The sequence below is a fragment of the Halichoerus grypus genome, chromosome 8 (genome assembly GCF_964656455.1).
Source record: "Halichoerus grypus chromosome 8, mHalGry1.hap1.1, whole genome shotgun sequence".
Classification (NCBI taxonomy): Eukaryota; Metazoa; Chordata; class Mammalia; order Carnivora; family Phocidae; genus Halichoerus; species Halichoerus grypus.
In genome coordinates this window covers 6,360,005-6,367,340 of record NC_135719.1, presented here as the reverse complement: position 1 = coordinate 6,367,340, position 7,336 = coordinate 6,360,005, and the positions used below count along the sequence as shown (strand labels likewise).

Here is a 7,336-nt window from a genome sequence, read left to right as displayed (position 1 = left end):
GGCCTCTAGGTGTAGAAATTAAGGCCAAATATTATCTCTTACATTTTTCTCAACTTTCCAATTTTTCCGCAATGAGCACAGTCACAAAATGGGAGAGGGGGAAGACATTTAGAAAAGCAGTGAGTTACACTGACATCGAACTAATTTAGAAGAGGAGAATCTGGAGAGATTATGGAGACCGAAAGAGTATAAGTAAAATGACAGGAAAAATGGTCAGGCAATGCATTGAGGTGGGGTGTGTGTATTGAGGGGGAGACAAATCCTCTTTCCCTCTTCTAGCCCTTTCCTCAAGTTGCTCAGAAAAGAAGGAAGTAGGGAAGAAGAAAAAAGCCGTAGGGGCCACCGCTTTTGGGAAGCGATGCCTCTGGAATCGGGGAGAGCGCGCCCCAGCGAGGCGGCTCCCTCCGGTGGGAGGCGCTCGGTGTGCAAGGGGTTAACAGCGTTGCTCGTGAACTTGGCCTGTCTGGCTGGCTCGTGATGGATGGTGAGACCCGCTGACAAGTTCAGCCGGAGGGACCTCCCCTGCTGTGGCGGCGGGAGAAACACGTAGGCGGAGGGGACCCGGGGCGAGCGGCCGGGACGCGCGGGGAAGACAGTGGTTTGGCGTGGCAGGGCGACAGACAAGGCGCGCTGCTCTGCCTGCCCTCTCGGCTCCCGCATCCCCTTGACCGCTCGCCTCCTCCCCTGGAGCTTTCCTATACCATCCTGGAGCACCAAAGTTTCCCGGAGCTTCGCGCTGTAAGTCCCGCAAGCCCCTGCCCTCCCCTGCGGGTAACACGGAGCGGTGGGGAGCCGGGCGTCGGGAGCCAGCCTCTCAGGAGGCCGAGTTCAGCATTTGGACAGCGGCTCCGGGGCGCAGTCGGCCCAGCGCTTAGAGTTTGCAGGTGCACAGCCTAGGGCGGGTGGGGGAGGGGGAAGGCAGCACTGGGTCTCGGAGAAGCAGGACCAAGCCTGGAGGGTACCCTCGGCTCCGAAAGGGACACCTTTCCCCTAGCTAAAATATTCCTTCCGAGCCTACATGGGGTCCCCGGGACCGGTCAATCCGGCGTGGATATCCTCAGCCTAACTAACACTTGCTTAGAGCAAAAAATAGGCCCCCTTTCAGCCCAGAGAGTAGGCGCCCCCATCTCCTCAGCTCTCCATTCTCCCCGAAGCAGCCTGGATCCCTGAGCTCAGAGCTGCCTGCGAGGCTTCCAACACGCTGTTCGCCACCACCTCCCAGGTTGTTGGTGGCTCTGGACGAGCCTGGCAGCGCGCGTGGGTGGTGGTGGGGGGAACGGAAGGCTTGAATGGCGCCGCGACTCCCCGGGCAAAGCTGGGAGGCACGCGGGGCGCGGGGGGGGAGGAAGGAAGCGCCGGGGCGCGAGGCTGGGCGCCCCTCGCAGCTTGCCTCCGCCCCCTCCATTCCGCACTGGTCGGGGTGAGGGGAGGGGGGCGGGGGGAGCCGCGCTGACGTCACTGCGGGCCGTGCCCGCCCGAGAAGGCGGCGCTGGGAGCCGCTCAGAGCCCGGAGAAGCCGCGCGCCGCCAGGAGCCCCCGCACCACCGCTGCCGTGCCCGCCTCCCGCGGCTCTCGGCCGTGCGCCCGCCGAGGCAGGGGCTCCTGGAGAGCGGCCGGAGCCGGGCCTGAGCCCGCGACCGCGCCTCATCAGGGGCCGCGGAGCCGCTGTCCCCGCAGCCGCCCCACCCCCGCCGCTGCCTCGCGGGCCCCCGGCCCCCTTCCCGGTCCGTAAGTGCCGCTGCCTGCTGTGTGTCAGTGAGGCTGGGGAGCGGGGGCTAGGGCGCGAGGGCGGTAGCCTCGCTAGGGCAGCGTCAGGGAGCTGGTCTGGACTGGGAGAGGGGGCTGGGGCATCCCTGCTCGGCCCCCTTGGGCGGCTCGGGCGGCTCGGGGCTTCCCGTCGCTGCCGGGCGAGGTGAGGGGTGCGCTCTTACTGCGGGTGGGAGGCGGGGCTGAGTCTCTGAGGCCTGACCTAACAACCCCAGTAAATCGTCAAGGCCAAGGTCAAGGGTCGTGGGGCAGTGGGAAGCGTCCAGAGGTGAGGACTTTGGGTGTGTAGAAAGGGGAGGGGCGCGGGGCCCGATGGAAGTTGTGGGACTGCAGACAGGTTTACCAGAAAGGAAAGAATGTTTCCGAAGTGAGGTTCCCGGGAGTCTCCGGACCGCCCCCTTCCTCACCTCCGCCCCTGACGCCCTTCTTTCTTCTTATCCCTTCCCTAACAAAAAATAATAACTCAGAAAGTGGCTTCCAAAAAAAATATATATTTTAAGAAATAATGCAACACACAGCACCCACTCTAGACAAGATTTATGGTACGTTTTTTCCCCCTCTGTAATGGGAAGTTGTTGGGAAAGCCTTTCTGCTCTGCTCCTCCCCACCCCCAGCCCCTACTCCCTCCATCGCCTCCCCTCCCCGCCCCCGGCACCCCGTGCCTGAGAACAGGCCTCTCGGATCTGTTTGAGGGTGTCTCTGCAGCCTCCTCCAGCCCAGGCTCCAGTGAGCTTGGGAAGAATGAGGGCAGCAGTGAAGGTTGAGGCTGTGGTGAGGGGCTACCTGGGAGGAGGCGGTGGGGGAGAATCCAGGCTGGCCCCCAGCAAAAGCAGGGAAGTAGCCGAAGCTGGGAGAGACTGTGGGGTCAGATCATGGGAGTAGTGCATGCATTCAGAAATACATGGTCTGAGTCCTTGTGACTGGGGACAAATTCAAGTGCTGGGGCTGAAAGGGAACCCCTTTTTGACCCCACTATGTCCTGGAGGAGGCAGATTCTTTAGCTGTAGAGAGGGAGAGAATAGAGTTTGAGGGTCTGGCTTTTAATTAAGGGACAGAGGCCAGAGGGTTAGGCTAGGTGGGCACTGGTGGGGGGGTGACCTGCAAGGTTCAGCTGCAAGAGCTGCCATTAGCAATACCATCCGCTGCAGACCCCAGGGGAGGGGTGCTGTTGTGCCCAGGGCTTTTTGGGAGGGGTGTTTCTGGGTTTCTGCCCAGCCTGGGCCTCCCCAGAGCCCACACCCTGCATGTCTGAGCCTCAGCTTCTGAGAAAAGGGAGACCAGATGTGGGAGCCAGAGAGGACACTACAGCCCAGCGGACCATATGAATATGAAAGTGGGTGTGGAGTCCCCGGGGACCCTGGGTGCAGGAAGCTGGATTCATCTGAGCTGGTTCAGTGCTGGACTTCAGGATCCACACAATAGGGAGACCAGCTTAGTCAAAGCTTGGGCCTGAGGGAGGAACAAGGGAGGGAGGGAACAGTGGGGATAGGACACCCTGGACCTAGCCTAGGTTGTGACTGGTGATACTGTCTTCTAATTAAGGCCCCTAGGGGTTCAGGAAAGGAGGGCTAGTTCCAGACAAATGTGACAACTGTCAGGTCTCTACTGGAGCTTGGGGAGCTCCATCGGTCTCAGGCTCCCAGCCTCTGGATCAGGGCAAATCTAGTCACAGGATACTGGGTGCCTGCACGAGGCTGGTGGCTAGAGTCAGAACTGCCCACTCTCCTTCCATTTAACCCCTTAATTCACTGTGTCCTGAAAGGGGGGGAGCACACTTCCGTGGGTCATCACGGACCCTGCACTGAGTTGTGTAACCACTAACAGGAAATAGGAACTTGGTCCAAAGCCAGCTTGGACCCCAAGCAGCTGAGGTCACCAGTGGGTACAAGAGTGCTTATATACACGCGTGTGTGCACGGGCAAGCTATCTGCCCCTGCCTTAGGTTGGCTGCTAGATGGGTATCTGGGCCAAGTGTGTGTGTGTGGGTGCATTTGTATGAATCTGAGGGGTACAGGGCACACATGTGGCTGCAGCAGGAATGGGCATTTCTATAGATACAGGTATGGAGGTGGGGGGCCAGGATCCTTTCTGCCCTTTGATGGAGGTTTGAATATGAAAAATGGAGTCTCTGGCCCTTGATAGACATGCCTAGGAGGGAAGCCTCCTCTTGAGGAGACACCTGCCACTGGGGATCTCTCTCCCTGGTTGCTGTTACTTTTTCCTGGTAGCTGCTGGTGTCCCTGGAGCTCAGGTTCGGGCAGATGATGAGGAAGTTTGGGGCAAATGGCGCTGTGGAGAGAGAGGTCTGGTAGGCGGCTCTCAGCACCGTGGCCAGGGCCCGGCCACCCTCCGTTGGCGCGTTGCAGTCAGCACCCAGCACTCAGGCAGACCCAGTGTCTGCTTTCCCTTGATCTTAGGGCCTGTGCTGCAGACTGTAGGCCAAGGCCAGGGGCTTGGTGTGGGACAAAGTGCATAGAACGTGCAGATGAGAGGGTGATGGGGCCAGTTCTGATGGGGTTCTCTCCACTCTGGTTTGGAATGGGCCTGCCCAGCATCCTGCCATCTTCATCTAGTGGCGCCAGATGAGGTGTGCCTCCACCCGGCATCAACCTGGACCATTTTCTGGCCCCTGCCTAAGTTATGCTAAGCTGTGGAGGCAAGACAGCAGGCCACAGAGACTGCAGCCAGTCCTGACCCACCAGAGCAGCATCCTCCCTGCAGCCTACATCCTCAAGGCCGGATCTCACCGTGGCCTTCTTCATGGGAGTGGTGCTGTGATGGCCAGGTGCTGGAGGTGGAGGTGGAGGGATTCCACGACAGTCCCACTCAAGCAGAGCACAGAAGTCCCCGGCCAGCCTCACCTGCTCCCCACCAAGGGACTCAGTTTCCCAAAAAGGGTAGCAGACCTGTGGCCCTGATGACGGTGGCCTCCCGCATTTGAATTGAATCCAAATCGGGCTTTTAATTCTTTCTCCCAGAGCCCCCACCCGCCCTCAGCTTGCCAGTCGGGCCTCTGGCGCCGCTGTGTTACCGTGAGCCTCGCTGAGGAGCCATTTTGTGCAGCATCCTGCTTAAATCACACTCCGAGGGGCTCCTTCCTCGCTCTCTCTACCCCCTTGCTCCCTCTCTCCCTTCCCTCTCCCGCAGGTGAACCTTGCTTCTCCACCCCTTCCCGCCTCCGCAGCCCCACCCTTCCCACCCCGGGTGGCCCAGAAGGACTAGGGCTCTGGAGGCCGCCCCCACACACACCAAGAAGGGGAGACAGAGCGGGTTCCTGGAGCTGCAGGAGGAGGGGAAGCAAGGGGCGCCTCCCAATTATGGTAATCCTTTGGAATTAACTGTCTCGGGCCCAAATTCGGGTGGTTCCTTTCCCAGGGCTGCCGCCAGCCTCTCTGTTTCTCCACTGTTGCGGTTCTGTCTGGCTCTTGTTTGCCTTCCGGAAAAAGGGATGTGTATGCAAAATGGGATTTGGAGGGAGATATGTAAATGCCAGGTCTGGTCTGGCACAAGCTCGCTGGGATGGGAGTGGGATGCAGGCTGCCTTGGATTTAGGGTCAGGATGAAAATAGAACAAACCTGAGATACGTGGTAGGGCAGCGGGAACTTGACAAAATCAGGAAATTGACAAAATGGAGATGTGTCATTTTTAGGGAAAAATAGGAGAGAAAAGGATGTTTAGAAAAAATCATGAAATCCTTTCCAGACCATCCTCTTTTGCTCTCTTCATTGGAACCCATTCTGCAGGGATTTGCCTGGCTCAGAGTGGTTCAGTGCCCCAGGCCCTCCTAAAATGTACCCTCATAGTACCTCTGCCCAACCTCATGGTGGTCCTCACGGATGTCAGCACTAGGAGTCCCTGGGCGGAAAAAACCCGTGTGTATTGGACCACCCAAAGCTGGAAATTCACCTGCCTGTTTTGCTTCCGAATCTCTCCATTATGTCTTGGACTGAATATTTTTCTGGGGGCATCTGAGAGCAAAGAATCACATTTTTTTTCATATTTAATCTTGTGCATCCTGAGGATGACTGGCAGGGGAAGGTGAATCCCAGCACCCAAGGCTGAAGGGTAGCCACAGCAGTAAGGAGGAAGCGGGTGATGGCCTGGGTGAGCAAGAAGCAGCTGCACGCATGGGCCACTCACCTCTGGAAGGCTGCAATGGGGCCTCCAGGTCTGCTGTCAGGCTCAGTTGGGGGTGATTCGGGGAGATCCAGCGTGGCAGCCCCTTTTCCCTGTTGACCCACTTGCTGTGAGTAGGTCAGATGTGTGCTGAGAGCCCTAGGAGGAGGGCTGAGGCACGGCTTTGTGTTTTCATTTTTTGGTGGAACATGAATTTAATCAGCAGCCTAGTTCGGGCCTAGGACCTCTCCAAGCGGCCGGACACAATCGGTTGTACATTCCTAGACGCTTCAAGAGAGGAGGGACCCAGCAGCCTGGTACTGGGCACCAGGGCCAGGCCCGAGTGTAACATAGCTCTGGAACACTATGGGTGGGACGCTGACCCTCGCGCTTAGTTCCTCCCTCCACTCTCAGTTTCCGTGCTGGAAGGTGCTGGGCGTGGGGAGAAGAAGAGGAAAGTTAAGGGTGAACCGGCACCTACCCACGGCTCTAGGCCTCCTAAGTGCGCACTTGGCCGCCCTGGAGAGACCTTTACCACGCCCCACCACGTGTGTCCCCAGACCTCATCACCGGAGCTCCCTAACTCTGACGGTTCGCGGTGGCTGCCAGGCTCCCTGGGACTCGGGGAAGGCAGAGGAGTTTGGGGGAAAGGCCAGACGGTGCGCACCCAGGAGCGCAGCCCTAACGCTTTTGACGGCAGTGTAGGCGCTCTCTCGGCCTCGGGGAAGGAAGGCCGTGAACGCCGAGGCCATTGTAAGGCTGGGTGGTGCGGAGCGCGGGAAGGGGGCTGGGATTTGAATGAGAGCCTGTGATTGGCCGATCCCCGGACTGACGTCACTTCCCCGCGGGGCGATTAGCGTGCGAGAGGAGGGCTGGCGGTCCAGTGCGCTGGGGGCGGCCGCGGCGCCCGGGGCTGCCGAAGCGCAGCGCGCGGGTGTCCTCAGTGCGCCCCGGGACGCCGTCGGAGCGGGCTGCCGGCGCCGGTGCCCGGACGCGCAGAACGGGGAGCCGGGGAGGGACGCGCTAGGAGGGCGAAGGAGGGAGAGAGGGAGGGCACTGGGCGGGGGCTGCCTGCTTCAGCTGCGGGAGTCAGTGTGTCTGTGTGTCTGTCGGTCCCCTCTGGCTCTCCGCGTGCGCCTGGGGCTCCGGGAGCGGTGCCCGCTCCGGTTCCCGCGCCCAGAGGGCAGCGGCACGTGGGGCCCACGGCGCGGCAGCGGCGGTGGCGAAGGGAGGCCCGTTTCTCTCTTTGGTTATCTAGCTGTATGAGTGCCACAGAGCCGTCATAAAGCTAGATAACCGAAAGTAGAAATGACTCTCACAACTTCTGTGTGCGAGCGCCCGCCCCGCTGGCCGCCCCGGCCCGCACGAGCCAGAGGAACCCAGAGGAGCCCAGTGCCGGCCCAGCGGACTCCAGCCCGGCGGAGCGGCCGCGCCCGGACCAGGTACCTGACC

The 7,336-nt window shown here is 60.2% G+C and overlaps 1 long non-coding RNA gene across 1 annotated transcript in view; it reads left to right on the top strand.

Moving 5' to 3' along the window:
• The first annotated feature begins 609 nt into the window (after positions 1-609).
• Positions 610-7,336, top strand: part of LOC118523140 (uncharacterized) — a 34,739-nt gene continuing 28,012 nt past the window's right edge. The window contains exon 1 of the long non-coding RNA XR_004910963.2: positions 610-738. This is a non-coding gene — a long non-coding RNA (uncharacterized LOC118523140). The remainder of the gene's footprint in view (positions 739-7,336) is intronic.